General features: G+C 36.9%; 1 pseudogene; it reads right to left on the reverse strand.

The window, feature by feature from the left end:
* Window positions 1–265: 265 nt before the first annotated feature.
* Window positions 266–24,718, reverse strand: LOC128049536 (UDP-glucuronosyltransferase 2B18-like; annotated as a pseudogene).
* Between the last annotated feature and the right edge of the window lie 1,417 nt (window positions 24,719–26,135).

Genomic DNA, 26,135 nt, shown 5'->3' on the forward strand with positions numbered 1-26,135 from the left:
TTTGTGTTTGTCAGGCCCCTTTTCTCATGACCTTTGCCATGGGTGGGATTCCCATGCTGGCTCCCAGCACTTTTCAGTATAACTTTTGAGTTAAAATAATAAATTTCAATATATACCCATATAATTTCATGTTTATTTTATTTTTCACCAGCTTTTCTCTTGGCATGACTTATTTAAATTCTTAAACAGAAAATCCCTTGAAAACAAACTTTAATCTGAGATGCTGAATTCTGAAAAGCCATTTTGTCACAGGAGGACAGGATCCTTATAATTCCTTTTTGCTGGATGAGTTCCATCCATGGAGTAAACTTGCTACAGTTCTCAGATACAGATACTCCCTTTTCTCCTTTCCTGTTTTAGCAAACTTCCATAAACAAACCAGACAACACTTTGTGATGACAAATACAACAGTTGCCACACAGGCCAGCAGGAACCCAATCATGTCCAGAGAGTGGTACTAGTACCAGGTGAGGTCGTGGGTGACTGGCCTCAGGTACTTGGCTCCTCTGTGGCATGTGGCAAACTCAATCCAGAAGACTGTTCAGTTCAGGGGCTTTACAGGCTGATCATGGTGAATTCTTAATAGCCTCGTAGCATTTCCTTTCTATCTAAAGAAGTACAAAGATACAAACATTGAAAGGAAGCTACTTTGCTTAAGTATACCAATGGCATAGATGGTTTTCAAAGAGTCATATAAATTATTCAAAGTAAATGTCATAGAATTACAGAAAAGTGAAAGTGAAAATTGTTCAGTCCTGTCCAACTGTTTGTGACCCGATGGACTGTACAGTCAATGGATTTCTCCAGACCAGAAAACTGAAGTGAGTAACCTTTCCCTTCTCCAGGGGATCTTCCCAACCCAGGGATTGAATCCAGGTACTCTGGCATCGCAGGCAGACTCTTTACCAGCTGAACCACAAGGGAAGCTACAATTACAGAAGTAGTAGTCTGTTTTTAGTTGGATCCTCATTGAAAGTTTGACTTTTAAATTGAAATTTTATGATTGACAGTTATTTAAAAAGTGAAAATGGAAGGTCAGGTGGGAAACTTCAATCTTTTCTACCATAGGAATTGATAAGAGCCATTCCAAACACTGTAAGTTGGACAGTGGAAAGGAGAGTTCAGGATGATGTTCTTGTGGAAGTATAATAGAACAGAGTAATAGCGTAATAAAAAATGAAATGACTCCTAACCAGTCCAGGTGCTTTGACTCTTCTCCATTCCACTATCTATTTTCTACCAGTGGACAAAATTACTTTTTGGAGATAACTATTAGGTAATTACATCTCTCTACTCAAAATTTCCATCTGGCTTCTTATCACATTTAGAATAAAACCCAAATCTCTTCTTTGGTCCATAGTATCCTACATGCTCAGACCCCTGGTAATCCCTTCCTTGATCACTTTGTTCAGGCACTCTGTTGTAGGCACATTGGCCTTCTAGCTGTTTCTTGATGTTGCAAATGTTTTATTACCTTAGCACCTTTGAACCTGCAGTCCCTTTTGTTCTTCTGGAACATTCTTCTCCACAATACCCTGGAGCTTGTTTCAGGTTTTTGATCGAAGACTTTGTCTCAGTATTATGTTCAGAGTGGTAGAGTGTCTTTTCTTGATCACACCAAGATAGTAGTCAATGGCAATTCTTTCACTATTTTTGCTTGTTTCTTCATTTGTTTATTTTCCTGTTTACTCTGTAGACACTTTAAAACTTGTTACATATTCTAAAATAAACCCTTAACTATAAAGCATGCATGAAAGCTGCACAATTTCACTTAAACAGCTCAAAACTAAAATAAGCTAGAAAATTTTCACCAAGTGAAAGACAAATATAACTCCTACCCAGATCAGGCTATAGAGTATTATAAACTCCTGATAGGCATTCCTTCCTGGTGGAAGCTTCCAGTCACTTCTCTCTTCCCCAGATTAAGTACTAGCCTGATCTCTAACACCATACAATGATTTAACTTGTGTTCATATTGGAATCACATAGTATGTAGTTATTTGTGTCTGACTTGTGTAGATGTTGGTTGATTCCACTGTTGTATTGTATTCCCTTGTCTGACAGTACCACAAATTATTTATTCATTCTTTGATCATTGGGCATTTGGATTGCTAACAGCTTTTTGGTCATGGGGGTGTAATTATTCTGATATATGTATTTTGGTTTATATATTTATACATCTTTATTAGTTATATATCTAAGAGTGGAATTGCTAAGAGAAGGCTGCATGCATGTTTAGGTCTCTTTAATATTACTAAACAGTTTTCTGAAGTGGTTTAATTATTTGTGTTCTCATCAGCAGTATGGAAAGGTTCATATTTCTCCGCATTCTTGTCAATGCTTGGTTGTGATAAGTCTCAAATTTTAGCTTTTATGATGAAGTAAAAATGAGGTTTAATTTATATTTTCTTGATTTCTAATGAAGGGGATAAAGCAGTATATATTTTGCCAGGAAGTGTAATCATTTGTATTGCTTTTTTAATATATCTATTGTAAGATTAAAGTAATTTCTATTTTTAGTTTGCAAAATATTTCTTTTGCTATCACTAATGGATGTTGATTTTTATCAATTATTTAATCATTGGACTAGTCATAATATTTTTCTCTTTTATGTTGACAATTTATTGAATTATATTCATTTTTATACATTTAAACAAACTTTCAATCCTGGAATAAGCCCATTTTGATCAAGATGTTCTGTACTTTTTATATGGCATTCTAGTTCTGCATTTGATTTGTGGAAGGATTTGTATTAAAAGATATTTTTTCCTGTAATGTCATTGCCTTGTTTTGATAGTAAGGATTACGGCCTCATCAAATGACCTGAAAAGACCTAATATATTTGACATTATCTAGAAGAGTTTGCATAAGATTGGTAGTATTTCTTTCTTAAGTATTTAGACATATTTGGTGATGAAGACATCTGAGCTGGATATTTCCTTTGTGGGAAATTTTAACAGTTTTAACAGATTCAGTAAAGTATGGAAATATTTAATTATTAAAGATGTATTCTATCAATTTTCCTAAAAGATTGTGTTTCAGAGGACACTGGCAAGAGAAAAGTAACATACTGATGGAGAGCATATTTGTAAAACATCTATCTGAAAGAGACTTGTATATATGACACATAAGCATTCTAATAGCTTAATAATAAAAAAGACAACCAAGTTAAAAAGTGGATAAAGGACTGGAAGAGACATGTCCAGTCTGATAAAAATTGGCCAATATCATTTGGCCAATATCGGCCAAATGATAAAAATGGCCGATAGAAACATGAAAATATTTGCAGCATAGTAGCCATAAGGAAAATGTAAATCAAGACCAGAGAGAACATATTCATTATCATGCCTAAAATAAAAATTATAATAGATAGTGGCATGTGTTGACAATAATATGGAAGATTAGAAGAACCCTCATACACTGTTGGTGAAAATGTAGAATGTGACCCCTTTGGAAAACAGTTTGGTAGTTTCTCATAAATATAAAGTTATCCCATGACCCAGTGTATGATATCTAGATAGCTACCAAAAAGCAATAAAAAGCTATGTTCACAAAAACATGTATAACAGTGTTTGTAGCTTCTTTTCATTATAGATAAAAGTGAAAAAAAAATGAAATGTCCATCAATTGATGAATGTATTAATTAGACTGTGATATGGTATGGATATAGTACAGAATATTATTCAATAATAAAAAGTACTGGTACATGCTGCAATATAGATCTAACTAAATTTTTTTGCTAAGAAGTCAGTTATATATTAAAAAAATCACATATTGTATGATGCTATTGAAGTAAAGTGTTCAGAATAAGCAAACCTATAGAGATAAGAAGATTAGCAATTCTTAGTATTTTTAGCTTCAGAAATTCTAAGCATTGAATTGAAATAATTCCTTTCTCAATTTTCAGTCTTCTATGGATGTACTGTGTATGCTCAGTTGCTCAGTTGTGGCTTAACTCTTTGTGACCCTTTGGACTTCAGCCTACCAGTCTCTTCACCTGTGGGAATTTTCAGACAAGAATACTAGAGTGGGTTGCTATTTCCTCCTCCAGGGGATCTTCCCAACCCAGGGATCAAACCCATGTCTTCCATGTCTCCTGCATTGCAGGCAGATTCTTTACCACTGAGCCATCAGGGAGCCCTTGTATGGATTCTGTCATACACTAATAAATGCATACTTGTTACAATAGGCTATAGAGCTTTCAGATTTTTTTTTTTTTTTTTTGGCATGGAAATTATTATACTAATTAGTTGCTCATTTGGAGAAGGAAATGGTATCCCACTTCAGTATTCTTGGCTGGGAATCCCATGGACAGAGGAGCCTGGCAGGCTACAGTCTATGGGGTCGCAAAGAGTCAGATACCACTTAGAGTCTAAACAGCAGCAGTTGCTCATTAAATCAATAGGGTTAAAATAAACTTTGAAACAACTGGTTGAATGTAAAAGTAAAATTAAGATTGGTTGTATAATTTTAAGTATTTTAAAATTATCTTCTTAATAAGGGAAAGAAACTCATATTCACTGTTGAAAAGAGAACTTATCTATCTATAGATACTATCAAGTTAAAGAAATGTTACACGCACGAAGGGTCATATATGACAGTCTTCAATGAATTGAGCAAATCTGCACTTGACATTGTGTTCAAGTCTAATAGATGTTCCCTTTGCCTCCATGTGAGCATTATCGGGTTGATCAACAAACAGGGAGTCCCACCATGGTAAATTGCATGGTAAATGGCTCAGAGATGCCATTGCCACCACCATGAGTGATAAAAGCTTTGGTTTTCGGGTGACCTAAGAAAGATTTCAATGAGAACAATAAATTCTGAGTCCCATGGTTAGAAATAGAAATTGACAGTATAAGTCAATAAAGAAGGCAATGCTTTCTGCTGAGGATTGCTATGCTCATGGGATCATGTAAACTTTTGTGAATTTCCAAAGGAAGTCTGTCTGAGGAAATGAGGGAAAGCTATACATTAGAGGGGATGTTAGTGCAGAGTTGCCTTGTCCAGAGGACAAGTGTGGACTGATTCTTGATTCAGAGAACACCATGTTCAAAGTCATGGAGGTGAAGACACATTGTTTCTTAGGAACAGAGGGAATGATTCATTCTGATAACGTATGGAGAATCTCAGGGGGCATTTGGCAATAGAGGAAAAATGATAGATGTGCTGTTTACAAAGTCATCTTCTATCAGCTACACTTTTATTTTTAGGCAATGTGAGTTACTGAAAGTTCAAGGAAAAGTATGGGTGTTTCTTATATCCTTTTAGATAAAAGCACTACAATAGCAGTAGAGCTGAGATAAAAGAGTGGGAAGACAAGATGACCAGTCAAGAAGCTATTGAAAATTTATAAGCGAAAGATAATTGTTATCTGGTGTTGATGTTTTAGCTTGCTGTTCTGCTATTGTCCCTGAGATTTTCTCTTAATTAGAATTTAGTATTTTTTTGCCACCTTCTTACCCAGAAGATCATTCTGTGGGGTCCACTTACAAAGTTGAGCATTGTTTCTTAATGTATCTGGTTTCTTCCCACTAAATCTCCACACAACCTACTATGACCAAGAAAAGGCTCAACTCCACTAATAAGATCACAGGCTCAGAACATTTTAGAAATTAAAATCTAGTAAGAATTCATCTTGCCCCACTTTTTTTCAATGAACAGATGTGGACATTTCTGCTCAGGAATGTTGAATAATGTTAAATAATAGTTCAAAACAAAAATCAAAGTAGCAAAAATCTGGGACCTTGTTGATCAACTATCATTTTGTTTACTACATTATGCTATGACCAGTTCTAAAGACTTGAGGGAAATTAGGTTGTAAATAATGTAATTTAATAGTTAAAAGCATTCAGGAATCAATCAGAACTGTAGTGTATACAAAAAGTTGACTGAAATTTCTGCAACTTCATTTCATATGGCTATCTTATATAACAAACTTGTGGTTTGAATCTAGAAAATACTTTGCTTGCTCAGCAGTTTCTGAGAGAAATCAGTGAAGATTTGCTTATGGTTACTTTTTCCAAGAAGCATTTTGATAGAAATGGGTATCTTTCTATTTTATTTTGTGAGCAATATTATACTTTCTTCTATGTGGTATAATGAGATAAAGTTTCTTCAACTAGCAGAGAGAATATAAATTATTTTACACTGCATATTGGAAAATCACTTCCTATAATCTTTGAAGTGTAAAATTATTAAGACATTGTTTCATTTTTTTCCTCCAAAGGTATTAATAGTGGAATTATCCATGCACATATTTTGTACAAAGCTAGGAATTGCAGAATAATAAAAGAAATAATTCTTTTTAAAAAGAGAGTACCGCATTAATTTTCATTGATCATTATAAACTGAAATAAGCAAATTACCAGTTTGTGCTGTTAAGAGATCTAATTGCATTTTTTACAATAGAAAATACTAATTTAGAATGCATCAGTGATTCTATGCCCACCCCAAAGAAATCGCTGATGCTGAAATTCTCATTTCTCAATGGGATGACATAACCCTGAATCCTAGATTAGTGGTTCATTCAGTCACTCCGTCATGTCTGACTCTTTGCGACCCCATGGACTGAGAACAGCAGGCCTCCCTGTCCATCACCAACTCCCAGAGCCTATTCAAACTTATGTCCATTGTGTAGGGGATATCATCCAACCATCTCATCCTCTGCCCTCCCCTTCTCCTCCCTTCTCCAATTTTTCCAGCATCAGGGTCTTTTCCAATGAATCAGTTCTTTGCGTCAGGTTGCCAGAGTATTGGAGTTTCAGATTGAGCATCAGTCCTTCCAATGAATATTCAGGACTATTTCCTTTAGTACTGACTGGTTGGATCTCCTTGTAGTCCAAGGGATTCTCAAGAGTCTTCTCCAACACCACAATTCAAAAGAATCAATTCTTTGGTGGTCAGTTTTCTTTATAGTCCAACACTCAACATCCATACATGACTACTGTAAAAACCATAGCTGTGACTAGACGGACCTGTGTTGGTAAAGTAATGTCGCTACTTTTTATTATGCTGTCTAGGTTGGTCACAGCTTTTCTTCCAAGAAACAGGCAACTTTTAATTTCATGGCTGAAGTCACCATCTGCCGTGATTTTGAGCCCAAAACAAAATCTCTCACTGTTTCCATTGTTTCCCCATCTATTTGCCATGAAGTGATAGGACCAGATGCTATGATCTTAGTTTTCTGAATGTTCAGCTTTAAGCCAACATTTTTACTTTCCTCTTTCACCAAGAGGATCTTTAGTTCTTCTTCGCTTTCTGACATAAGGATGGTGTCATCTGCATATCTGAGGTTACTGATGTTTCTCCGAGCAATCTTGATTCCAGCTTGTGCTTCATCCAGCCTGGCATTTCTCATGATGTATTCTGCATATAAGTTAAATAGCAGGGTGACAATATACAGCCTTGACGTACCCTATTCCTGTTTTGGAACCATTCTGTCATTCCATGTCCAATTCTAACTGTTTCTTCTTGACTTGCATACAGATTTCTCAGGGGGCAGGTCAGGTGGTCTGGTATTCCCATCTCTTTAAGAATTTTCCATAGTTTGTTGTGATACCCACAGTCAAAGTCTGTGACATAGTCAACAAAGCAAATGTAGATGTTTTCTGGCACTCTCTTGCTTTTTTGATGATCCAGGGTATGTTTACATTTGATCTCTGGTTCCTCTGCCTTTTCTAAATCCAGCTTGAACATCTGAAAGTTCACAGTTCACATACTATTGAAGCTTGGCTGGAGAAATTTGAGCATTACTTTCCTAGCATGTGCGATGAGTGCAATTATTTGATAATTTGAAGGCTTTTTGGGATTGCCATTCTTTGGGATTGGAGTGAAAACTGACCTTTTCCAGTTCTCTGGCCACTGCTGTGTTTTCCAAGTTTGCTGGCATATTGAGTGCAGCACTTTCACAGCATCATCTTTTAAGATTTGAAACAGGTCAACTAGAATTTCATCACCTCCACTCTCTTTGTTCATAGTGATGCTTCCTAAGATCCACTTGACTTCACATTCCAGGATGTCTGGCTGTAGGTGAGTGATCACATTCTTGTGATTATCTGGGTCATGAAGTTTTTTTGTATAGTTAGTGGGGTAAGGCTTTTTGTTTGTTTGTTTGTTTAAGGTAGGTAGCTATCTATTACTTGTTAAGGCTGTCAGCCTGATTCCAGTTTATCAAAGATGAAAATAGTAAGGGTTGTTTGGGGTAGTTTGAGGCAAGTAGTTCACAGCTAATGAAGGAGTACTGATGGATTTATACTACCATAAATAACTACAGGACTTTAGCAGGAAGCGTCTTTCTAATTTTTTCTCCGCTAACACTGAACTTTCCATGCTTCCCAGTTTTTACCTCTCCTCTTCCTCCCCACCTCTGAGAAAGCAGTTGTTAATCCAGTCAGTCAGAACAGTATGTTGATTAGGTCAAGTTGCTAATGGGCAGTACTGCTGCTGCTGCTGCTGATAAGTCGCTACAGTTGTGTCTGACTCTGTGCGACCCGATAGATGGCAGCCCACCAGGCTCCCCCATCCCTGGGATTCTCCAGGCAAGAACACTGGAGTGGGTTGCCATTTCCTTCTCCAACGCATGAAAGTGATAAGTAACAGTGAAGTTGCTCAGTCGTGTCCGACTCTTCCCAACCCCATGGACTGCAGCCTACCAGGCTACTCCATCCGTGGGATTTTCCAGGCAAGAGTACTGGAGTGGGGTGCCATCACCTTCTCCAATGGGCAGGGCTAAGAGACCTTAAAGCTGGAGCCCATGCCCCTTCCTGTCATCTTTTTCTGTTTTAACAGGAAAAAACCCTGGATTCCAGGCTTCTCTCTTGATCTTTTCCTCAATGACAGGTTTTAAGACACACGTTGTTTTTATCTTGGTAAAAGAGGGAGCAGGAGTAGGAGGAAGGGTTTCAATCTTTATGCTCCAACTCAGTCTTTTTCAAAATTCTATTTTAAATATCGAATATTGAGTGCAACTACCAATTGAACTGCAACAGGATACCTCTCAGCTGCTCAGAACTCCCACATCTCTAAGATAGAAATGTCTCTCAGAACAAAGTAAAACTTGAATTGGAACATTTAAGCATATATGTCTCCCTTGTTCCATTTTAAAATTCAACTCCCAAAGAAAAAACAGATATACCAATTCATTTTGATCTAACCATGTCATGATATTCTGTTTCTCTCCCCTTTGCAAAAAACATTCTAATGGACCCACTCCAGACTTTAAAGAGATTCATTCAAGTAGTTGTTCAGTACAAAGGCTATTTAACAGACCTTCTGTGGAATCTGGGCAAGGGTCGATGCAATCATGTTAGCCCTTTCTTCTGGAAGGTTTTCAACCACTGACCCCAAACTCAGAAACTCAGTACTACAAAGCCATCTTCTCCAGAGCTTTGGACAAACTCTTCGATTTCCTGAAAAGAAATAGTTCGTTCTATTATGAAGGGGAATCAGCAGAGCGAGGGTTTTTGTTTCATTCCTTCTTTCTTTAGTTTGTTTGAAGAACATGAATACATACATTTCTAAAGAGAGAATTGTTAGAATAGCATCATCTTCTAATATACTATTAAAACCATTTAGAAAGAGATGTGATACGCAATTTTTTTCTTTAACCAATGTATTATCACTGACTACTAACAAGAATGGTGCTTTATTTATCACTTACTAACACGGGATGTCACTAAAATGAAAGTCTCCAGTGAAGAACATTTCACATTGTGAAAACACATTGATTTTCTTCAGTGAGTTTTGAAAGCAATGTAATTTTTACTCCATATCTCAAACAATAGCAGGGCCAGGAATTTTTTTCTCATTCTCTGTTAAATATTGCTAAGATCCAGAAACAATGGCTTAGTAACTTGTCCCAGGATGACAGGAGTATACAAGCACACAAGTGAAATAGTATGCTTATTAAAACATATGGCTTGCTCACCAGGACAAGATTCAGGACCTTACTCTGTCCAGAAATCCAAAGTTATCCCTTCAACTTTGCTAAATTCCAAACTGTTCCATACATTACTAAGCTCTCCTTAATATCACCAACCAGAGCTCAACACCTTAGAATTATCTTTCTCTGATTTCCTTTTACTGAAAATTGATGAAACCTGTCCAAATGCTGTCTTGTTTCCTATAATAAGTTAAACAATCCTAGCCTAGCAAGATCAAGTTATTATTATTTTTTTTTTCTTTTTCTTTCTTGGTTTGTTTTGGAGAAGTTGACAAAAGACAGGCATTTAAAAGGACCTGAACTCCTTACAGAATTCCTCAAATAGAATGAAAAACAGTCTGAGGCTCAGCTTCTTGAATTTATATGTCATTCTTTGTCCAATGTATTCGTTACTAAATTGATCTACTTTCCTTCTTAGAAGTTTTCAGGACAGGTCTTCTGATATATAGGCTTTCCTGATTATAAGGCTAAGTATCATAATATAAGGGTGATGGGCTTTCCCTGTGGCTCAGATAGTAAAGAATCCACCTTCAGGGTGGGAGACAGACCCAGGTTCAATTCCCAGATAGGGAAGATCCCCTGGAAAAGGGAATGGCAACCCACTCCCATATTCTTACCTGAAGAATTCCATGGACAGAGGGACCTGGTTGGCTGTAGTCCATGGGATGGCAAAGAGTTGTACACAACTTAGTAGCTAATACTTTTGCTTTTCACTTTTTCATGATAATATAAACAGAGTAAGAGTTTACATATAATTGCTTGTCAAAAGAAGAAAAGCACTCTAGTTAAATCATCTCTATATAAATAAATAAGAACTCTCAATTTATTAACCATGATTTATTATTTATTTATTGGTGTTTCAAATTCCCAATACCCACAAGTTCCCTAAATTTAAGCCTCAGCTAAGACTCTGATCTATTAAACTTCTCATGATATTACAGTAATTGAAAGAGACAAAGACTGCTGAAAGTATTTTTTTCTTGTCTTAAAATTTTATTTCTGTTTTCTACCTAGCATGGACTGGGTAGGCTACGTTCATTTCATCTGCGTTAAGGAAATAGCTTTTCAAAATTTCCATAGCTTATTTCACCCTATTTTTATTCAAAACCTAATGAAATTGCAATATCATATATTATCACTATTTTTATATGGGATGTTTAAATGTTGAGTATAAATTTGATTTTATTTCTGATCTTAGCCCAGACATTTAAAGGATACTGATGCTATGATATACAGTGAATGTGACAGATTTTGCCTGTAAGCTATTTATTTTTGGTGGGTTTTACATCATAAGAGGGTGACTACTTGGGTAAAACATCTGATCCAGCTATCTACAACTAATAATGGTTCATGACATAAAGTTACGGAAAACTGTCATCTGCATTTAAAAATGTGGATCCTATTGTGCAAGTTTTTAACTGTGGTATTGGGGAAGACTCTTGAGAGTCCCTTGGATAGCAGAGAGATCAAACCAGTCAGTCCTAAAGGAAATCAGTCCTGAATGTTCATTTGAAGGATGGATACTGAAACTGAAGCTCCAATATTTTGGCCAATTGATGCAAAGAACTGACTCATTAGAAAAGACGTGATGCTGGGAAAGATTGAGGACAGGAGAAGGGGATGACAGAGGATAAGATGGTTGGATGGCATCACGATCTCAATGGACATGAGTATGAGCAAGCTCTGGGAGACAGTGAAGTACAGGGAAGGCTGGCATGCAGCGGTCCATGGGGTGGCAAAAAGTCAGACATGACTGAGCTACTGAAAAACTTCAGTGGATCTCTTGACTCAGGAATTGAGCCCACATCTCCTGTAGCTCCTACACTGGCTTGTGGTTTCTTTATCACTGGACCATAAAGAAGCCTGAACATCAATGATTTGATGCTTTCTTAAAATGCAAGATCCAGAAAACTAAGATCATGGTATCTGGGCCCATCACTTCAGGGCAAATAGATGGGCAAACAATGGAAACAGTGAGATAATTTATTTTCTTGGTCTCCAAAATCACTGAAGATGGTGACTTCAGCTATGATATTAAAGACACTTGCTCCTTGGCAGAAACTATGACCAAGCTAGACAGCTAGACAGCATGTTAAAAAGCAGAGACATTGTTGATAAAGGTCCATCTAGCCGAAGCTATGGATTTTCCAGCAGTCATGTATGGATGACAGAGTTGGACTATAAAGAAAGCTGAGCACCAAAGAATTGATGCTTTTGAACTATGGTGTTGGAGAAGCCTCTTGAGAGTCCCTTGGACTGCAAGGAGATCCAACCAGTCCATCCTAAAGGAAATCAGTCCTTAGTATTCATTGGAAAGACTGATGCTGAAGCTGAAACTCCAATACTTTGGCCACCTGATGAAAAGAACTGACTCATTAGAAAAGACCCTGATGCTGGGCAAGATTGAAGGCAGGAGGAGAAGGGGATGACAGAGGATGAGATGGTTGGATCGTATCACGATATCAATGGATATGAGTTTGAGCAAGTTCTAGGAGTTGATGATGGACAGGGAGGCCTGGCATGCTGTAGTCCGTGGGATCACAAAAATTTGGACATGACTGAGCTGTACTGGACTGAACTGGATTGTGGCACCAGAGAAGATTCTTTAGAGTTCCTTGGACAGTAAGGCAATACAACCAATCAATTCTAATGGAAATCAATCCTTAGTATTCATTGGAAGGACTGATGCTGAAGCTGAGACTCCAATACTTCAGCCACTTGATACAAAGAGCTGATTCATTAAAAAAGATCCTGATGCTGGGAAAGATTGAAGGCAAGAGATGTAATGACAGAGGAGGAGATGGTTTGATGGCAGCACTGCATCAATGGACATGAGTTTGAACAATCTCCAGGAGATGATGAAGGACAAGGAAGCCTGGCATGCTGCAGTTGATGGGGTCGAAAAGAGTTGGACATGACTGTGCAACTGAACAGCAACAACACTGTGCAGGTTAATACTAAACCAGGCACTTCCTCCTTGCTATTTACCTTACTATATTTGTTTCCAAACCTGGTGTGAGATCAGGCAGCTTGAAAAGTGAAGGTTGAAAGTTAGTCTCTCAGTCATGTCTGATTCTTTTTTTTTTTTTTTTTTAATTTTTTTACTTTACAATACTGAATTGGTTTTGCCATACATTGACATGAATCTGCCACGGGTGTACATGAGTTCTCAATCCTGAACCCCCCTCCCATCACCCTCCCCATATCATCTCTCTGGGTCATCCCAGTGCACCAGCCCCAAGCATCCTGTATCCTGTATCGAACCTAGACTGGAGATTCGTTTCTTACATGACAGTATACATGTTTCAATGCCCTTTTGATCCCATGAACTGTAGACTGCCCAGCTCCTCTGTCCATGGAGTTCTCCAGGCAAGAATACTGGGGTGAATTTCTGTTTCCTTCTCCAGGGGATCTTCCTTACCCTGGGATAAAACCCAGGTCTCCTGCATTGCAGGCAGATTCTTTACCAACTATGGTATTAAAGAAATCAGGCAGTTTACATGATTGAAATAGAACTATACCTAATGAAATTAGGCATTGTGTCATGAGTGCTAAGTAACTTCACTAGATTCCAACTCTTCACACACCTATGGACTATAGTCTGCCAGGTTTCTCTGACCATGGGATTCTCCAGGCAAGAATACTGGAATGTCCTCCTCCAGGAGATCTTCCCAATCCAGGGATCCAATCTGTGACTCTTACATCTCTTGTATTGGCAGGTCAGTATTTTACCACTAGCACCAGTTCCTGAGAGAGGCTTATTTTCATGAATTGTATTATCAGGATGCAATGATTTCTGGCCTATTTTGTGTTGTGAAGTTCTTTCACCTCAGATAAGATGAGAAAAAATACTGAAGTGCATTCACAAAGGTTTTGGGAAAAAATATCATGAGTTTGACGGTATACACACACACGCAACAGAAGGAATCTCTCCAGTGTAGTTACTGTTGAGACTGCTTAAAACTTCAAATATTATTTTAATATTTTTTTCTGTTTTTGATTTCTGAGGCAAATTCCTTTGGACAAAAGTTTTAAGTCATGGTGGCCAATAGTTATGAATCACTATATTTTGGGCACTGTGTAAGCGCTTCATGTACATGTGATCGAAGTCATTCTAATTTTGTCTGACTCTTTGCGATGCTATGGACTATAATCTGCCAGATTCCTCTGCTCATAGGATACTAGAGTGAGTTGCCATGCTCTTCTCCAGCAGATCTTCATGACCCAGGGATTAAACCTGAGGTTCTTTACCACTAGTGCCACCTGGGAAGCCCAAGGGCTTTATGTATCTGGATTATTAACCTGGATTATTTTTATTCTCAGTAGTTATGGCCTATAAAGTAGACCATACATTTCTTCCTTTATTCTCATGCATCCATGTTTTATAGGAAGGCACTATGGCAGAACCTGCTTTTTGTATATTTCTTACCTATCATAGTACCATATATTAAAGGACCAGATTCCATCAGTTCAGTCACTCAGTTCCATAGTCTTTAAATACTCTCCTATATTTCCAATTTTAATATTGCATTATCAGAATTTGATTCTTTCATATATTTCATTGCAACTTACTTTAATAAAATATGAGATCACTCCCACATCACCTCAATCTTATGTATCTTTTGATTTGTACTTTATTATAAGTAATTATTTAACATTCATATTTTTCTGGCTGACCAGTCTGTAAGATTCCCAAGGACTGCCATTGTATTTCTCTCTTCCACCCCTCCTTCTTCTGTAAGAGTATAGAATTTGGCATTTGGCAGACAAAGAATACACATTTGTTGAAAAAATATTATTTCTCTTGTGTTGGAAGAGTTTTTCATAGTGGCTATATCCATATAACCTTGCACTTCTCTCATATTTTTTATGACTTTTCATACTTTTTACACCCCAGAATATTAAGTAATAGTGAAACATGAAACACACAGTAAATGAAGGAATGGAGTGAAGAAATTTTATATATTGCCCCTGTCATTTCCATAAGACAGTATTTGGGCTGGGAATGGAAAAAACTCTCTTCAAGATCAAAATTTTACCTTATGCAGGGGTTTGGCAGGTTTTCAGTGGAGTCTTCCAACAAAATCAAAATTTGGTAAGAATGATTGGGGAAATTCAAAATCCCAATAGCTTATTATCAACCAAAATCAGTTTTACCCATCAATTCATACAATGTAGTGGGTCTTCCTGAAAAAGAAAATAGGGAAAGGAATATATGGGAACTTGTGAATATATATCTATTTTTTCTTAGAAGAGAGACCAATAAAGTTTCAGTTCTGTATTGGCCAAGATGAACAAATAATGCCAGTGTTTTACAATTTGAACAAACATATGTAGGGAAAAAAGAGAGGGAAAAACACATGCAAGTGAGAAAATTACATAGCTCATAATAACTTCTTCCCTTGGCATCTTTGAATTTTTCTAGGTTCATGTGACTATTAAAGATTAACTCTTTTTTTTTTTTTTAGTGCAATTTAACTCATGTTTATTTTTTTATTTTTATTTTTTTTATTTTTTAATTTTAAAATCTTTAATTCTTACATGCGTTCCCAAACATGAACCCCTCTCCCACCTCCCTCCCCATAACATCTCTCTGGGTCATCCCCATGCACCAGCCCCAAGCATGCTGTATCCTGCGTCAGACATAGACTGGCGATTCAATTCTTACATGATAGTATACATGTTAGAATGCCATTCTCCCAAATCATCCCACCCTCTCCCTCTCCCTCTGAGTCCAAAAGTCCGTTATACACATCTGTATTAATCAAATTAACAAAGATCAAACACAAAGAACAAATATTAAAAGCAGCAAGGGAAAAACAACAAATAACACACAAGGGGATTCCCATAAGGATAACAGCTGATCTTTCAATAGAAACTCTTCAGGCCAGGAGAGAATGGCAAGACATACTTAAAGTGATGAAAGACAATAACCTACAGCCCAGATTACTGTACCCAGCAAGGACCTCATTCAAATACGAAGGAGAAATCAAAAGCTTTACAGACAAGCAAAAGCTGAGAGAATTCAGCACCACCAAACCAGCTCTCCAACAAATTCTAAAGGATATTCTCTAGACAGGAAACACGAAAAGGGTGTATAAACCCGAACCCAAAACAATAAAGTAAATGGTAACGGGATCATACTTATCAATAATTACCTTAAACGTAAATGGGTTGAACGCCCCAACCAAAAGGCAAAGACTGGCCGAATGGATACAAAAACAAGACCCCTCTATATGCTGCTTACAAGAGACCCACCTCAAAACAAGGGACACATACAGACTGAAAGTGAAGGGCTGGAAAAGATATACCATGCAAATAGAGACCAAAAGAAAGCAGGAGTGGCAATACTCATATCCGATAAAATAGACTTTAAAACTAAGGCTGTGAAAAGAGACAAAGAAGGCCACTACATAATGATCAAAGGATCAATCCAAGAAGAAGATATAACAATTATAAATATATATGCACCCAATATAGGACCACCACAATATGTAAGACAAATGCTAACAAGTATGAAAGGGGAAATCAACAATAACACAATAATAGTGGGAGACTTTAATACCCCACTCACACCTATGGACAGATCAACTAAACAGAAAATTAACAAAGAAATGCAAACTTTAAATGATACATTAGATCAGTTAGACCTAATTGATATCTATAGGACATTTCACCCCAAAACAATAAATTTCACCTTTTTTTCAAGTGCTCATGCAACCTTCTCCAGGATAGATCACATCCTGGGCCATAAATCTAAACTTGATAAATTCAAAAAAATCGAAATCATTCCAAGCATCTTTTCTGACCATAATGCATTAAGATTAGATCTCAATTACAGGAGAAAAGCTATTAAAAATTCCCACATATGGAGGTTGAACAACACACTTCTGAATAACCAACAAATCACAGAAGAAATCAAAAAAGAAATCAAAATTTGCATAGAAACTAATGAAAATGAAAACACAACAACCCAAAACCTGTGGGACACTATAAAAGCAGTGCTAAGAGGAAAGTTCATAGCAATACAGGCATACCTAAAGATTAACTCTTGCATCACATGTTACAAGTTCACTAATAGATTTTAATTCTAAGTCAATTTCCTTCTGTAATTACTTACATATGTGATGAATATTGCATTCTAAATGATCTTGTTTCCCACTGTATAGCATTAGATTTGCATCACTTTCATGATATTTGTGCATTTTTACTTAATGTTCTGATCTTTTAAACATTTTTTAAACTAACTGAGGATCCCATCTTCCAGGGAGAACCCAGCATTATGTGATTGCCATGAACCCATTGGCAGGGGAAGCTCTTGGTGCTAATAGTTTAGAAGGAGGATTCTAAAATGGTGTTAGCCAGGGTTGGTGTCAGAATGATGGAAGGAGATCCCAAAAATGGCTACCACCAGAGCCACATCCCCAGGTGTAGTCCCAGCTGCACAATGCTTCTCCAGGAGATGCTCCAAGATCAGCAAGTGGTTCTTACCCAGGTGTCTTTCAAACTACTGACTTTGCTGGCACTCAAACTAAGTGAGATTTTGTGTACACCCTTTGAGAACAGTCTGTGTTTACAGAGTCTCCTGTTTTCTTGAATGTAAGACCCTCTGGTTTTCAAAGCCAGACATTCTGGGGTATATCTTACCAAAATAGGGAGCTTGATGTGGGGGCTGAAACCACTATCTCCTGGAGGAGAACCTGTGATATTCCTCCTGTTTGTAGGTGGCCAACCTCAGGTTTTGGGTCCCAGTTAGACTGTACCTCTGCTCCTCCTACTTGTCTTGTTGTGGCTCCTTCTTTATATCTGTCGGTGTGGAAAGTCTTTTCTGCTAGTCTTCAGGTTGTTCTCAAAGATAATTGTTTTGTGAGTAGCTGTATTTTGGTGTGTCCATGGGAGGAGATAAGTCCAGGGTCTTTCTACTTCACCAACTTGATCTCACTCACATAGGTATTGTTTTCTAAAGATTATTAATGACATTCCACATTAAATATGGACCAACAGCATGAAGAATTTGGACTTCTCACACTTATTTCAGTCTGGTCTTCAGGTCACCTAGCCAGCCACCAGAGGATCCTGGTTACTCATGATAACTTTTCAGAGTATAGATAAAGGTAAGACAAGACACTCCAGTGGTTTAAGAAGACTCTCTAAAGATGCAGATGTCACCAGGAATCAATAGCCTTCCCTCCTATAGCTAAAGTCTCAACTTTTTCTGTATGTTTTGAAGAAGAAACTTACTGTGGGACTAAATTCTTGAACCATCTATGATCAAGAAAGTGTATGATAATTGAGATGCACTAAATGAAATGATGGCTTTCACCTCCATCTTTATGTTATTTATTTTTTTCTCTCCTAGGAAATTTGAAACATTCTGACTGTATAGATGACTACAATCTACTGGCAATGGAAGGCTGCTTGATAACTGCCTAAAAAGGAAAAAAGGATGGGCAGCTAAGGAACTATCTTATGATTCAGTCTGTCAAGTGTGTTCCTGTGTCTAAATTTATGTCTTTGGTCTCCAGAAAAATTATAAATATTGGAAAAACTAAAAGTAAATATTAAAAAGCACATTGGAATGAATGATAAGGGAGATTCACCTGATAAAGACTGATCAAAATCTTCCTTTTTAGTATTTATAACATGGTTAAAGGATCTCCTTTGTTAATCTCTATTCTTAGAGTAAATCAGCAATGCTGTGATGGCTCTTTGTTTAAGGAGTGACATAAACGTTCTGGAAAGCCAGGCTAGAAAACCTGCCTTGGTTGCAAAAGTCTATTTGCACCAGTCACTTGCACCTCTGTCCCCTTACTTACCTAAAATTTCTCTAAGCTTTTTTATGGCTTTGGATTTTTTGCCTAATATATCTTCACACATACACTCCATTCACAGCCCAGCATTCTACTTTGATTTTTTGCTATATTTTACCATGTTTTCCTTCACATTGCTGTGCATGTGCTTATTATGTTGCCTTTACTTACAAGCTGCTTTTCTATGACCTATGATTCCTGATTAACTTTTATCTTAGAAACTTTAATCTCTGAATTATTTATTTTAGAAACGTTGGTCTTTGGATTATTTGCTTAGTCTTTTATTTTAGATAGGCCTAATCATCCTCCCACTTCATTCACCAACCAGCTTTCTACACTGACAGTTTGGCATGTGATGCCCTTTGTCACTTCACATGAACTCGCATGACCCTGCTATGGAACCTCGTCTAAGAGTTTATTCTCTATGACCTGTGATTCTTGGTTAATTTTTAGCAGATTTGTTCCTAGATTTTGGTTTTGGTTCTATTCTTCAAGCCTCTACCTTCTATAACCTCATACAATATATATGTAATCTTAATCTTGAATATTGCATACACAATGTATATGTAATCTTAAATCAACCTTGTAAATCTTCTTAGCCATTGAGAGCAACAAAGAGTTTCTGCTAAGGATGGTTTCCAAAATTTTTACAATAATTTCCAAACACAAATATATATATATTTGAGTAAAACGTAGTGAGGGAACATCTCTCTTGGCAAAGAGAAGTTTGGTTAGTTGAGTGATATGGAGAATGTCTGTTATGAAGACCACCACAATGAAGAGAAACAAATCTTTTCTATTTTGTAGCACACTTGATGCTTACCATAATATTTCTCCAAATCATAGATGGAATTTTGAAATTAGAGTCTCCTATTTTTCTTTCATATATCACAATATGCAAAGTGGTTACTCCGAGGCCAGACTGCTATGTTTTAATCCCATCTCTGTCACTTCTTCCTCATGAAAACTTGAATAGGTTACCTTACTTAAGTTTCTATATGTAGAAAATGAGAATCATATTGCCTATGAATAAGATCTCTATGTATCTATCCTATGAATTAAGAAATATGATGGTCTTAGATTTCATGGAAGAGAGTAAATTCTCAACAAATATCTACTAATTTCCTTCTGCTCCCCAAATTAGTTAACAACAGCAATGAAGAGAAAGCTCAATAAATATTTGTTGTTGAAAGGATACACTCATAGAATCAAGATTAGCAATCATTCATATATGAAAAATCTACTGGACTCTCATCTTTTGCTTAATTTTCAAACTGCAGGTGCTATAGAATCAAAGCAAACATTGATAATCAAATATTAACCCCTGATGTTTTTTAATATTCTAATATTAATCCCTGATGTTTTAGGTTTCCATAGTCAGTTCAGTCACTCAATCTTAACCGACTCTTTACAATCCCATGGACTGCAGCATGCCAGGTTTCTTCCCTGTCCATCACCAACTCCCAGAGATTCCTCTACTTCATCTCCAAGATTTGGTGATGCCATCCAGTTATCTATCTCATCCTCTGTCATCCCCTTGTCCTCCTGCCTTCAGTCTTTTCTAGCATTAGGGTTTTTTCCAATGAGTCAGTTCTTTGTATTAGGTGGTCAAAGTACTGGAGCTTCAACTTCAGCATCAGTTCTTCCAATGAATATCCAGGACTGATTTTCTTTAGGATTGACTAGTTTGATCTCTTTGCAGTTCGAGGGACTCTCAAGAGTCTCTCCAGCACCACAGTTCAAGAGCATCAATTCTTTGGCACTCAACCTTCATTATGCTCCAACTCTCATATCCATACACAACTACTGGAAAAACCATAGCTTTGACTACACTGACCTTTGTCAGCAAAGTAATGTCTCTGCTTTTCAATATGTCTAGGCCTATTTTAATATGTTGTCTAGGTTTGTAATAGCTTGTCTTCCAAGGAGCATGTGTTTTTTAACTTCATGGAGCAGTCACTATCTTCAATGATTTTGGAGCCCAAGAAAATAAAGTCTGAAAAAGGAAATGGCAAATAACTTCAGTATTCTTGCCTTGAGAACTTCAGGAACAGTATGAAAAGGCAAAAAGATATGACACTGAAAGGTGAACTCCTTAGGTTGGTAGGTGCCCAATATGCTAATGGATAAAATGGAGTGGAAAAATAACTCCAGAAATAATGAAGAGCCTGAGCCAAATTGAAAACAAAACCCAGTTGTGGATGTGACTGCTGATGGAAGTAAAGTCTGATGCTGTAAAGAATATTGCCTAGGAACCTGGAATGTTAGGTCCATGAATCAAGGTAAATTGGAAGTGGTCAAACAGGTGGTAGCAAGAGTGATCATTGAAAGTTTAGAAATCAGTGGATAAAATGGACTAGAATGAGTTAATTTAATTCATCAGGTGAACATTATATCTACTGTGGACAAGAATCCCTTAGAAGAAATGGAAAAGCCTTCATAGTCAACAAAAGAGTCCGAAATGTAGTACTTGGATGCAGTCTCAAAAATGACAGAATGATCTCTTCGTTTCCAAAGCAAACCATTCAATATCACAGTAATCCAAGTATATGCTCCAACCACTAATGCCAAAGAAGCTGAATTTGAATGGTTCTATGAAGACCCACTAGACCTTCTAGAACTAACCAGAAAAGATGTTTTTTTCATTATAGGGGGCTGGAATGCAAAAGTAGGAAGTCAAGAGATATCTGGAATAACAGGCAAGTTTGACCTTGGAGGACAAAATGAAGCAGTGCAAAGACTAACAGAGCTTTGCAGAGAACACACTGGTCATAGCAAATACCCTCTTCCAACAACACAAGAGAAGATTCTACATATGGACATCACCAGATGGTCAATACCGAAACAGATTGATTATATAATTTTGCAGCCAAAGTTGGAGATGCTCTATATAGTCAGCAAAGACAGGATTGGGAGCTGACTGTGGCTCACATTATTAACTCCTTATTGCCAAATTTAGCCTTAAATTGAAGAAAATAGGGGGAAACACTAAACCATTCAGGTGTGACCTAAATCAAATCCCTTACGATTATACAGTGGTAGTGACAAATAGATTCAAGGGATTAGATCTGATAGACAAAGTGCCTGAAGAACCATGGGCAGAGATTCATAACATTGTACAGGAGGCAGGGACCAAAACCATCCCCCCAGAAAGAAATGCAAAAAGGCAAAATGGTTGTCTGAGGAAGCCTTATAAATAGCTGAGAAAAAAATAGAAGCTAAAGGCAAAGGAGAAAAGGCAAGATATATCCATCTGAATGCCGAGTTCCAAAGAAGAACAAGGAGGGATAAGAAAGCCTTCCTAAGTGATCAGTCTCAAGGAAATAGAGGAAAGCATGAAATGGGAAAGACTAGAAGTTTACTTAGTAAATGACATTTAATCCATTGAGAGAGAAGGAATAATACTAGATAACTCTCAGAGAAACTCATCCACAGCTAAGCAATTTTTCTTCTTAATAGAGAGACTAGATGATGGAGATGTTAGAGAGATTAATATAGTAGAAGATTGGAATCTAGAGAGAGATGTCAGGAACTTTGATTCTGAAAGCTAAAAGGAACATCAGTTCAGTTCAGTTCAGTTCAGTTCAGTCGCTCAGTCATGTCCGAATCTTTGGGACATAGAAATGTTTAATTTTAAAGAAAAGTAAACACAAAGTTTATACAAAATATCAGATTGCTTTGTACATATATATATATATATTTTTTTTTTTTTAACTGATCCAGGTTTAAAAGATATTTCCTCATGACTAACCTTCATTTGATTTTTAAATATATTTAATGAAGTTTCTTACTATAGCATATTAAAAATGGCTATTACTCTTTGTAACTCTTGCTATTGAGAGGTGGAGGCGATTTCTTCACCCTTTGAATTTGCCGCCTGACCTGTTTTACTAATAGAAGGTAGCAGAAGTCATTTTGTGTGAATTTCAAATCTAGACCTATAACTTTCATACAACCTATTCTAGAATTTTGCTACCATCCAAAAAGGTCCAAGGTTTTCTGTTGGAGAGGTCACCTGGAAGAAACAATCAAAGCATCCTGCTAATCTGCCAAACCCCAGCCATGTGAGTGACACTTTCTTGGACTGTTCCACTTCTGCCACGCCTGGTAACTAACAGTATCATAAAGATTAAGCCCAGGCAAAACCCACTGAGTAGACATTTTCCTAAGCCCAGCCCAAATTTCTGATTCATAGGGTCATGAACAAACAGCATGGTTTCTCTTTTAAACTGTGAGTTTTAGGATAGTTGCTTTTACAGAAATAAATAACAGAGGTTATAATTTATGAAAAGTGCAGTGCATACATAACTTTCAAAATAAATAAGCCTCAAGAATATTAACATAAAGGACTATTACTGTCAAATAGAGAAACATTTCCAATGTCACAGAGTTCTAGACTACTTTGCACACTCTCCTGAATAGTTGATACCTTTTGACTAAGAAGTTATTATATTTCCATTTTGACACTAAACATAAGAAAATACAAATTATACCACTCTAACCCACACAAAGAATATAAGATTTCTTTTCATCTACTGGAGGGAAAATGTACAGACTTACTTACTACTTCACTGTAAAAGTTATCCCACTTCTTGTTAAAAGTCTCAAATGAAAAGTCAAAATATAGGTCATAAACCATATTTGTCACTCTCTCCATAAATGCCATTTTGTCACTTAAGTTCAAATATTATAATAGGTATGTAGGAAGGAGGAATTATAAGCCCTCCACAGAATTTTTCATAGGTATTGCCAGTGGTAAATAGAAGACTGTAGACCAAAGGTAGGGTAGGCAGTTTAGCCAGCAGCACAGCACTAGGAGAAATTGCATCTCTATGAACAACATCATATTTGGACTCTTTCAGTTTTTTCATAAAGTTTTTTGTTTAAAACTGCATCTGCACAGAGCTTTTGAACAGTATCAGAATATTTGTGATATGTTTTTTGCATCTTTAAATCATATGCCCACAATGTACTCTTCAGTAATTCATATGCCCATATCTTGATCTATTTCATAAAACACAAATCAGGCTCATTCTTAGTGAAGGATATAGGATAAGACACAAATTTAAGGGCAGAGGGGTTTACTGGGATCCACCAGGATGGAAGCTGAAGATGCTAGCACAGTCACTTCATGATCCCTCTGAGCAAGTTCATCCAAAATTGTTTTAAATTGATCCAGTCACTCTATTCCACTGGACACACCAGCACCTTTTCACAGAAATCACAGCTGAAATAAAAAGAAAGCACAAGAAAAAAAGCCCATCTCTTAGACATCTTGATAAAATCCAAACCTTCTTCATAAGCTTCCTTAACTTCAGAGGTAGCTCTCCCTCATATCTGGGACAGAATCAATTAAGTAGTTAAAATATAACTGCCACTTGGTAAGGTCACAATGACTATGAGCTAAAGATTGTTTCCAAGAGTCTGCCTTAGCAATTCCTCTGCAAGCTAATCTCCAGTTCAGAGGATTTGGAAAGCAAATAGATAAAGAAAAGTATAGATGATTTTGTGCTTCTCTGTACAATAAATCCCAGTATCACTGCAAATGCTCTGGCTCTAGGGTAAAAGGAAATTACCTAGGATGTAGGGAGTTTGCAGATAAGAAAGCAGCATATTGTCAACACAGGCACATTCTGATTTATTTGAGCATTCTAAGCATTTCTTTCTGCATATTTTTATGCCTATTTTATTAGCTCCATTTCATTTAGCTCACCTTTGTTCTTTTCACTGAAGTTATTCCTTCCTTTTTTCCTCTTTATATGAACATGAGCATCCTTTGAGTATAACTTCAGTCAGTTTAGTATAGCTTTAGTCACTTTCCTTTGAGAATATTGCTTCTGAATTATGATCATTTCCTTTTCTGAACATTTGTGTCCTTCCTTCTATTCCTCTCACTTCTTCAACATTTCCTCAAAACTTATTCTTCAAAAAATTTATCCTCTTAGTACCTTCTTCTGAACTTCATTTTGTATCCTACTTTTTAAATTGAGATATATGATATTAAAAAAATCTTACCAGAAATTCCCATCAAATTAGAAGCAGGTAGGGGAAGATGTATGTAATGGGATAGATTTGTTTTCATGATATCAATAATCTATTGACCTGAAATGAGAGGAGAATCTCTCTTAAGAAGGATGTGGATATAGGTTCTAAGCAAAACATTGATTCTGTGAGTGATATAAGCTTTGATTTCCTGGACACTGAGGAAAGAATTAAAGGGGAAATATAGATTTGAAAATCTAGAAAAGGAAAGGGAAATGGATACTGCGTGTCCATGATGGAGGCATTACTTTTAGTCATGACAATTTTGGTTATGAAGCCTCTTGTAAGTCCCTTTAGAACACAGACCAAATCTCCCTGGGAGAGTAAAGAAGTGATATTCACAAAGTGGTGTTGGTGCAGAGAGTACTGACTATTATTTTGTCAAGTATAAAAGGTATGTATGGGGAATCTAGGTGTAGAGAGCAATGTGAAAAAGCATGAAAGCCTGAAGGAACACAGTTTCCTCTGAGTATGAGTAGAAATTTATTGTGGTTATATAAATATTTGCTCTGTAGGCTGTGAGGAGCCTTGGAAAGTTTCAAGTCCTGGAGAGATATTTCCTTATTTCATTTCTGAAAATTTCTTATGACAGATTGTGAGAATCTAGATATGAGATGAAAGAACCCCACAAAAAGGGGGTTAATCTGGAAAGTCTTAAAATTTCTAGAGGAGAGGTAATTAGCACTTGAAAGAGCATGAAAGTGAAAGTGCTAGTTACTCAGCCATGTCCAGCTCTCTGTGACCCCATGGACTGTGGCCCACCAGGCTCCTCTGTCCATGGAACTCTCTAGGCAAGAGTCCTGGAGTGGCTTGCCATTCCCTCCTCCAGGGAATCTTCCTGACCCAGGGATCGAACCTGCTTGGAGTCAGTGTTTGAGTTGCAAATCAAATGGTTTCTCGTTGAATTATTATTTCTCAGGTTGATTTTATTTTAGCTTTCAGTATTTGTGTCCATGAGCTATAACAAGATCATTCCAGTGATCCATTTATAAAACGAGTATTGGGTCTTAAGGTGTTCTGTTTCTTATCACCATGTCTCTGTAGAAGCTGTTAATATAAAGAAATATTTTCCTTCCATGATGGGAAGGACAGAATCATAGAATTTAATTTTGTATTAATTAGTTATTTTTTTAAAATTACTGGTGTAACAACTTACTAGACACTCAGAACTTTAAACTTTATAAATTTACTTCTTAGATCAGAAGTCTGATGAACTAAACTTCAGGTGCTGGAACAGCTAAGCATGTCTTTCTGGAGGCTTAGGGGAAGAATCTGTTTCTTTTTCTTTCTCAGCTTCAGGAGGCTGCCTGCATTCCCTGGTGCATTTCTCCCCTAGTTTC

The sequence above is a fragment of the Budorcas taxicolor genome, chromosome 6, assembly GCF_023091745.1.
Source record: "Budorcas taxicolor isolate Tak-1 chromosome 6, Takin1.1, whole genome shotgun sequence".
Classification (NCBI taxonomy): domain Eukaryota; kingdom Metazoa; phylum Chordata; class Mammalia; order Artiodactyla; family Bovidae; genus Budorcas; species Budorcas taxicolor.